This window comes from Nyctereutes procyonoides, unplaced genomic scaffold (assembly GCF_905146905.1).
Source record: "Nyctereutes procyonoides isolate TBG_1078 unplaced genomic scaffold, NYPRO_anot_genome, whole genome shotgun sequence".
NCBI classification, from domain to species: Eukaryota; Metazoa; Chordata; class Mammalia; order Carnivora; family Canidae; genus Nyctereutes; species Nyctereutes procyonoides.
This window is the reverse complement of record NW_026575034.1, coordinates 154986-163401: the sequence shown is the minus strand read 5'-3', so window position 1 is coordinate 163401 and position 8416 is coordinate 154986.

The following is an 8416-nucleotide window of genomic DNA, read 5'->3' as shown; positions in this document are numbered from 1 at the left end:
GATTTTGATGGAGCCTTTGTCACTCAGACATGATTGTTGGCCATTAGTGATTGATTTGACCTCCAGCCCCTCTCCTCTTCCTGGAGGTTATAGGGAGCAGACTAAAAGCTCCGACCTTCTAACCACATAGTTGTGTCCTCTGGTGAGCTTCCTTCCTTGGGTAATTTCTAAATCACCTCATTAATATAAACTCAATCGGTGGAAAGCAGCTTATAAATTACTGGACACCCATTTCACCTTTATGTCTCTGAAAGGATTTTAGTAACTGAGGACGAGACATCAAACGTTATAACCAAGACGCTCCTATTGCTCTTGTTACTAAGGAAAATCCAAGGGTTTGGGGAAATGTGAATCAGGACCTGTGAGTGAAATAATATAGATGATAAATATATTCTGGTTATCTGAATAACCAAATGCACATTTCTGTAAATGCAGTCGTGTGTGTGTGTGTGTATTCAATAACATAAAATATTATCCACAGATATAGACAGATAAGGCCCATCTAATCAACAGCCTCAGAGGCAAATACATAGTGCAACAGAGTGGGTTTCTGGACTGTTTGCCTCAAGTGAGAGCACACAGCATAAGAACTATGAGGCACCTAATTAGAGGAAGAAATGAGATAATTTTAGGATTTGGAGAAAGGTGGAGTTTAAGTAAACTTTAGATGTGGTGTTTTGAACGGCTTGAAGCAAAACAGAGCAGTGTGTAATGGGGTTACCCCCCGGCCTGGGCCAGACGTAGATTCAGAGTCCTGTTTCCTTGGAGACCAGAAAGTTGAGGAAAAAAGTCTGCAATGTTGAATCCCCAAAGCCCTGATGTGAAGCTCTGCACTGGTGACTGTTGGATTGGTTTGTTTGGTTTTTTTTTTTTTTTTTTTTCCATTTCCTATTAAACTAGGAATGAACATTTAAATGCTGGTGTGATTTTTTTTGTCTCTACGGAGACAGTCCAGAGAAAATGATTAATGCATAGACCAATTTAGGTGTGGGTTGCACATAGGTAAACCTTTTCATATGTAATCTGTCTGCATGAGAATGTGGAATGCCTATTTTTAAGTTAATTTTCAGTGGTGTTAGCCCAAGTTTCCAGAAAACAAGGGCTGGAGACAGGTGGTTGTTGTTGTTGTTGTTGTTGTTGTTGTTGTTTTTGAGACAGGGATTTAATGTGCGTATTTTAGTTGGAGGAACATCAAAAGTGCCCATGTCATAATATGCAGCTCAACGGGCAACACAGGGCGAACACAGCTGTGTTACCACCTCCTGGATCAAAAGTTTAAAAAGTGCCAGCACCCAGAAGCCTACAACCCTTGAACTCCCTTCCAGTGATTCCATCTCCAAGGGTAACCACCATATGGACTCCTAATACCAGTGATTCGCTGGTCCTGGTTTTGGTGTCTCAATAAATAGAATCACACAGCATGTACTCTTTTGCATTTGCCCTGTTAAAGAAGAAAACCACAGGGGCATCTGCGTGTCTCAGTTCCTTAAGCGTCTGCCTTGGGTTCAGGTCATAATCTCAAGGTCCCGTGATTGTGCTCCACCTCAAGTCCCTCGTTGAGCTCCTCATTTGGTGGGAAGTTTGCTTCTCCCTCTTCTCCTCCCCCAGCTCGCACTCTCTCTCTCTCTCTCTCTCATATAAATAAACAAAATCTTTAAAGAAAGAAAACCATAAGCCCCAAATGGAGCCACTTATGTTAAAGCCCTGCACCAGCAAACTAAGACTTAACAATTGCAGTTTCAACCCCTTCAGGAATGGAATCTCTAACCGGTCAACACACAATTTCTTGGTCAGCACTAGGATATTTCCTGGAGGACCTTTCCCTCCCCCTTGGGAGGGTGACCTTGTCTAAAACAACGCATCTCTGTTAGCAATTTCCGTTTTCTGTCCCCTCTCTGTCTTCAAAAGCTTTTCCTTTTATGCATCTTGATGGAAGTCCTTTTTTTTTATTTTAAAGATTTATTTATTTGTTTGACAGAAAGAGGGTGAGCACAAGTGGGGGAGCAACATGCAGAGGGAGAGGGAGAAGCAGACTCCCCAGGGAGCAGGGAGCCCAACACAGGGGCTCAATCCCAGGACCCTGGGATCATGACCTGAGCAGGCTGAGCCACCCAGGGGCCCCGACAGAGCTCCTTTCTATTTGCTGGAATGTATGCTGCTCAAATCATGAGTTGTTCAATATAGCCAATTTAATCTTTTAAATTATCACTTGCATTTTGGTGTTTAACAGCCTTCTCTTCAATATTATCCTATCAAAGCGCTGGGTAGCACATAACCCCCAGACTGAGGCATTAAATCAAATGTATATTATCTCTCAAGCTTGTGGGATGGAGGGGTTTTAGTTGGTAAAGGGAAGCTAATTCTAACGGGGAAACGAAGTTTAGAGACAATGCCAGGTTTTTATTGTCACTTTTAACTGAGAATTCTGCGTGGATACGTTAACACTGCCTTCCAAGGAATAATTCTGGAGATAACTAGAATATCAGCTCTGCAAAATCACAACAAGCCTGGTTAGTTCATTGCTGTATACTTGGCAGGTAGCAGATGCTCAATAAATATTTGTTGACCAAAGATATTGTAGAGATGGAGTTAATTTGCAGCTCTACTGAAAAAGCTCTATCTTTATCCCTGAGGATGCGTGCATGTCTAGATTTCGACTCCTGGTTGGAATTTAGGGTGTGCTGTTTTGAATCCTAAGCTGCCTCCTGACCTCTCTTAGCAGTTTCTTTACCAATCATGTATAATTCACGGAACTGGTTTCATAAGCCTGGCTTGACTACTTAGTGAGATATTGAAAGATTCATGGACAAATCTGGGCAATTCAAACCAGAGCCAACAGGCTTCACCTACTTAGTTGGGTCCCTGAGGAGCATGTACTGAGGAATGTCTCCAAAGCTTGCCTGTGCTTTCTCCTGCTGCATTGTATCTTTTGTCTTTAGATAAAAGCCTTATGGGAGAATAGCCTATAGAGTCTGGTGAGTCCTCTCAAATATGCAAACAAGACTGATTTGGGCAATCTAATTAAGAATAGAGAAGAAATAATCCTTGTTGACAAAGACTTTGAATTGATTTTCCTTTTGGGCCAGATACCTTCCAGACAGGAGCATAAAAAATTACTTAAAATATGAAACTTATTTACTAGGTCAAGTAAAACAAATGTCTTTTCAAATCTTTTAAGTTTTTCAAGTTTATTTAAATGATTTCTGCACCTCTCATGGGGCTCGAACCCACAACCCTGAGATGAAGAGTCATATGCTCTTCCAACTGAGCAAGCCAGATGCTGCTGAAACAAATTTCTTATAAACCCTCTATAGTATTCAATTGAAAGGTGGATATTTGGATTGTACGCACATGATGGATTTATAGGGAAATTTCTATCATTTGTATCACAGGCTCTTCCCTAGTTCCAAAATAAACCTAATTAGAGTGATATTGAGATGATTTAACCAAATGCTAAATAACCAAATTTTGTAGTGTATATGTAACATGCAACTTAGGTCATTTGGGGTAAAGTGGGAAAATTTTCATTGCTCTCTGTCATCTTTAATCAAATCTGGGAGGGAAGGAATGAATGCTAAGTAGAAAAAAAATAATTGAAGGGAAAAAATCAGTTTTCAAAGATGATCAATATAGATTGAGGTGTTCTGGTGTGGTAGCCAGGCAGAGGAAAACTGCCTGGATGACTGCTGGGTGCAAAGCACCAGGAGGGTCTGGCCCCCAGCCAGCCCACGACTCTCCTCCTCCTGATGGTCAGACCCACTTGGCCAAGCTCAAGGAGTCCATTCAAGGGGTGGATGATTCCAGTGAAGCTGTATGTGGTAATAGAGAAGAATCAGAACAGGCTGTCTGACCTTTTCATCGTGGGAAAATACCACACTTTGCTAAAACTGATAATTCAAATGGGAACATCCAGGCAGCAACCACAAGACTTTGAGAACTTCCTCTACCTAATGTCTGTACTTATCAGACCTGGAAAAAAATGTCTAAAATTTAGCCCTTATGAGTTATTCAGAATTAGTTAAGCTCCTGGGAATCACATGGGCTACAGCAACCCCAACAAATGTCAATCAGTAAAAAACAAATTCTTGACCTTGAAGAGGTTCCAAAAGGAAGCCAAACACATTGTCAGCTTTGTTTAAGCCATATCTCAAATTTAGAAGCCTTATTTTTTCCCTATTAAACAAGAAATCAAAAGAAAGTGATTTCATGTATCTTTTCTGTGTTATCATAAGGCTATCTTAAAAAAATCAAACCAAGGAACATCCTCGGATTAATTTAAAAATGTAAATACTTTCCCTGAAACTTGTCTATCTTTGTCTCATTTTGATACCACCATTTGTGTTCTGTGAAAACAAAAACCTTTGAGCGTGGATCAAAACTGTCCCGATATTATTATATGAAGGCACTGGCAAATAATCAGAACTTAAATATAAAGTAACAACTGAAAAGTGAAAATGTCTTTTAGTAGTTGGTTCTCATGGAGCATATGAAACTTGTTGAACTTTATGGTTAGGATTTTAAATGATCAGGCAAATATTAACTTAATTCAATGACCTACTTAGATATCCTTAAATAAACTTTAAATATGGAAAAAAAGTAAAAAATAGCAACATCTATGTTTATAGGGAGCCTTTTAAAATTGAAGGAAAAAATCGATTCTCCCTGTTATTATGGAACCAGACTGACTCTGCAGACAACTGTGTTCAATTACAAAAGTAGAAACAATTCTAAACAACTACATTCAGACATTGGACATGAGTCACTGCAGAGCTTTTACCACTGAAGAAATGGAAACAAATATGATTACAGTAATTGGTCTGGTTCTGCATGAAGAAACGTTCTAGACCATGGTCAAGGAGATGGATCCCTGCTGATCTTGCTACATTGAGAAGACAGAAATCAGAGGTTGAGGGAGCTGAAGCAGATAGATTAGTGAGTGAGGGAAGGAGGTAGCTATGCAGAGACAAGAGTTCCTGAAGTCTGCAAGAAAGCCCCCTTGAATTTGTCGTCAAATACTAAGCTGACATTCAGAAGTTGAAATTCCAAAAGTCCTATCAATGACTAAGCGTAGAGTTGCAAGCTAAAGAATTACCCGGACTCACACAGAGCTGGGAGACATTCAAGAACCCATGAGCTAGAGTGCAGAGTCTCCCTTGAACACTTAGGATGTAAGGGCTGCCAGAAAAGTTAGGCCTGATTAATAAATCTAAAGTAGCCCAGAACAATAATGATTCTAAAGTCTCCCTATAAAGGCTTTTAAAACATTAAAATGTAAGCCTAGAAATGCCATATAACCGCAAATCTATTTTTTAAATATTATTACGTGTAAGTCTATATGTAAAGACATTAGCAGGTTAACAATGCTTATCTTTAATGGTAGGATTATTGGTGGATTTCGTGTCATATATTCCTAGGTTTTCTAGTTTTTTCCTGCAGTGTATTAGTATTATAATAGCATTATTAGGGACTGATCTTTCACTTGGAACCTTTCAGTTTTGCTGTCTTCTGTAAGCATTTGTCTCTAATAGGATTTGGAGAGTAGCATGTTGATTTCTAATAGCATCAGATGCATCAGATGCATGTCCACACAGCTCTAAGCTCCACAGGAAAGAGAAAAAAGGAAGACACTCCTTTTCAATGTCAATGAAGCAAAAATGTTGGGATGAGCTTTGATTGGAAACGTGTCATCTATACATTTGATTTTCTTGGGTCACTAAGCTACTGCAGAGTCAGCCACTTGAGTCGAGTTGATGTAATCCTGCCATGGCCCAGATCTAGGAGAAGTTGAGGGTAGGGTCAGCTCCACCCTAGTGCATAAATTGCAAGTAAGGGAATGGCGGTTTCTTAGAGGAACTTCACATCACAATCATCAGAATAAATGGGAATAAATACCGTGTGTCAAAAGCCATAAAATGTAAATGAAATATTGGAGAGAATATAATAAGAAAGTGAGGGAGCTAGTACAGGAAGAGACAAATATAATCTACCTCATGGTAAAATCATAGCATTTAATATCAGTTTTTTATAATATTTAACAATACTAATAAAAAATTGATGCTAAAGACAAATTCACACATCAAGGAAAGAAAATACAAATAAACATATTGTAAAGTTGAAATGAGAAATTTAAAATGTGAGAGTTCATAAATACAATGATTTTAACACTCTATATTAAACTAAAAAATAACCTTAGTGCAAGAGACAGCAAAAAGATATGTAAGACAAAAAAAGCTGAATGAAGAAAATGTAATTGCATCATGGATTAAATATGGATGATGGATTAGCATCACTAATATGAAAATACATATACATGATAAATAAAAAAGAAATAGGAAAAGAACAAGTAACTCATAGAAGAATGACAAACACTTACGCTACAACTAATAAGGGAATCAACTGAAATGGCCTAAACTATAGACATTATTCATTACATAACAGAGTTAAAACAAGCTTCAGGATATAGCTTCTCAATCATGGAATCAAAGACCCATCTTATTTCTGTTTATCGTTATTTTTCTTTATTGAATTTCACCTTAAATCTAGTTCCTTTATAGTTGGGCACATCTGCCAGTAAGAAGCCAGGCTATCGGTATCCACACTGATATCCAGCAATACGTATAGAATATCTGTATTAACATAAAAGCAATGGTTTTGAGGTTCCACCTTAGTGGATCTTGCTAGATCACTGTCCAATCTTCAACCAGAAAAGGGAATCTCTTAACTGGCTTTTACTAACTATTGTCAGTCTCGAAAGCTGCAGAAGGTGGACAGATTGGTGTAGAGGGAGGGAGGCCTTACATTGTCATAAATGTCCTTTCCTCTTTGTGTGTTTTAAGCATCCTTGTCAAAGAGCAATTCGCCATAAAAGCATGGATTAATTTCTGGGCTCTCTATCCTGTCCCATTGGTCTGCAGTCTTTTTTCTAGTACTAACTCTTTTGATTACTGTAAACTTGTAATATATTTGAAATCAGAAAATATTCTTCTTGTTTAGTATTGCTTTGACTATTTGGGATCTTTTCTGGTTGCAATTTTTGTATGTTTTTTTCTATATCCATGAAAAATGCCTTTGAAATTTTGATAGAGATCCCATTGATAATGCAGGTCATTTTGAGCAGTATGAATGTTTTGACAATATGAACTCTTCCAATGCACAAGCACAGGGTATCCTTTCATTTATTTGTGTCTTCTTCAGTTTCTGTCATCAGCATCTTATAGTTCTCTAACAACAAGAAAAAATATTTTTTTTGAGAGAGAGAGGGAGAGAGAGAGAGGGAGGGAGAAAGTGTGTGTGAGTAGGGAAAGGGGGGCAGAGGAAGAGAGGGAGAGAGAGAGAGAGAACCCAACACAGGACTTGATCTCGTGACCCTGAGATCATGACCTTAGCTGAAATCAAGAGTTGGATGCTTAATAACTGCACCATCAAGGCACCACTTCAGTGTACAAATCTTTCATCACCTTGGTTAAATTTATTCCTAAGTATATTATTCTTTTCAATACTATTGTGAATGGGATTGCTTTTTTAATTTCCTTTGGACAATGGTTAGTGCTTAGAAACCACAGCTGATTTTTGTAAGTTGATTTTGTATTCAATAACTTGTCAATTTGGTTATTAGTTCTAGAAATTTTTGGTGGAGTATTTGGAGTTTTTTATATAGAAGATCAGAGCATCTAAAAACAGACCATTTACTTCTTCTTTTCCATTTGTCTTTTATTTCTGTTTTTTTTTTCCTAATTGCTCTGGCTAGGCTTTCCAGTACTATGTTGAAGAGAAATGGCAAGAATAACATGCTTGTCTTATTTCTTATCTGAAAAGGAAAACTTCCTCCTTTTCATTATTAACTGTAGGCTTGTCATATATGGCCTTAATCATGCTGAGGTACATTTCTTCTAAATCTAATTGTTTTTTTTTCTTAAGTTTACTTATGTATTATTTAAGTAATCTCTAGATATGATGTGGGGCTCAAACTCACAACCTCAGATCAAGAGTCATATGCTCTACTGAGGAAGCCAGCCAGACACCCCTCTTCTAAACCTAATTTTTGAGAATTTTTATCATGAAGTGAAGCTGAATTTTGTCAAATTCTTTTTCTGCACCTAAACTAAAAAGTATTGACACAACAAAGAAAATCACAAAATGACAAGTATGAAATGGAACAAATATCTGCAAACACTACATCTGTTATATACATTGGATAATTAATTTCTGAAACACATAAGGAACTCCAACAACTCAATAGCAAAAATACCCCCAAACAGAAACAAAACAAAATAACAACAACAACAAAAAATACTCTAAACCCAAATAACCCGATTACTAAGTGGGCAAAAGTCTGGAATACACATTTCTCCGAAGAAGACTTGCAAATGGCCAACAGGAATGAGAAAAGATGCTCAACATCACTAGCCATCAGAAA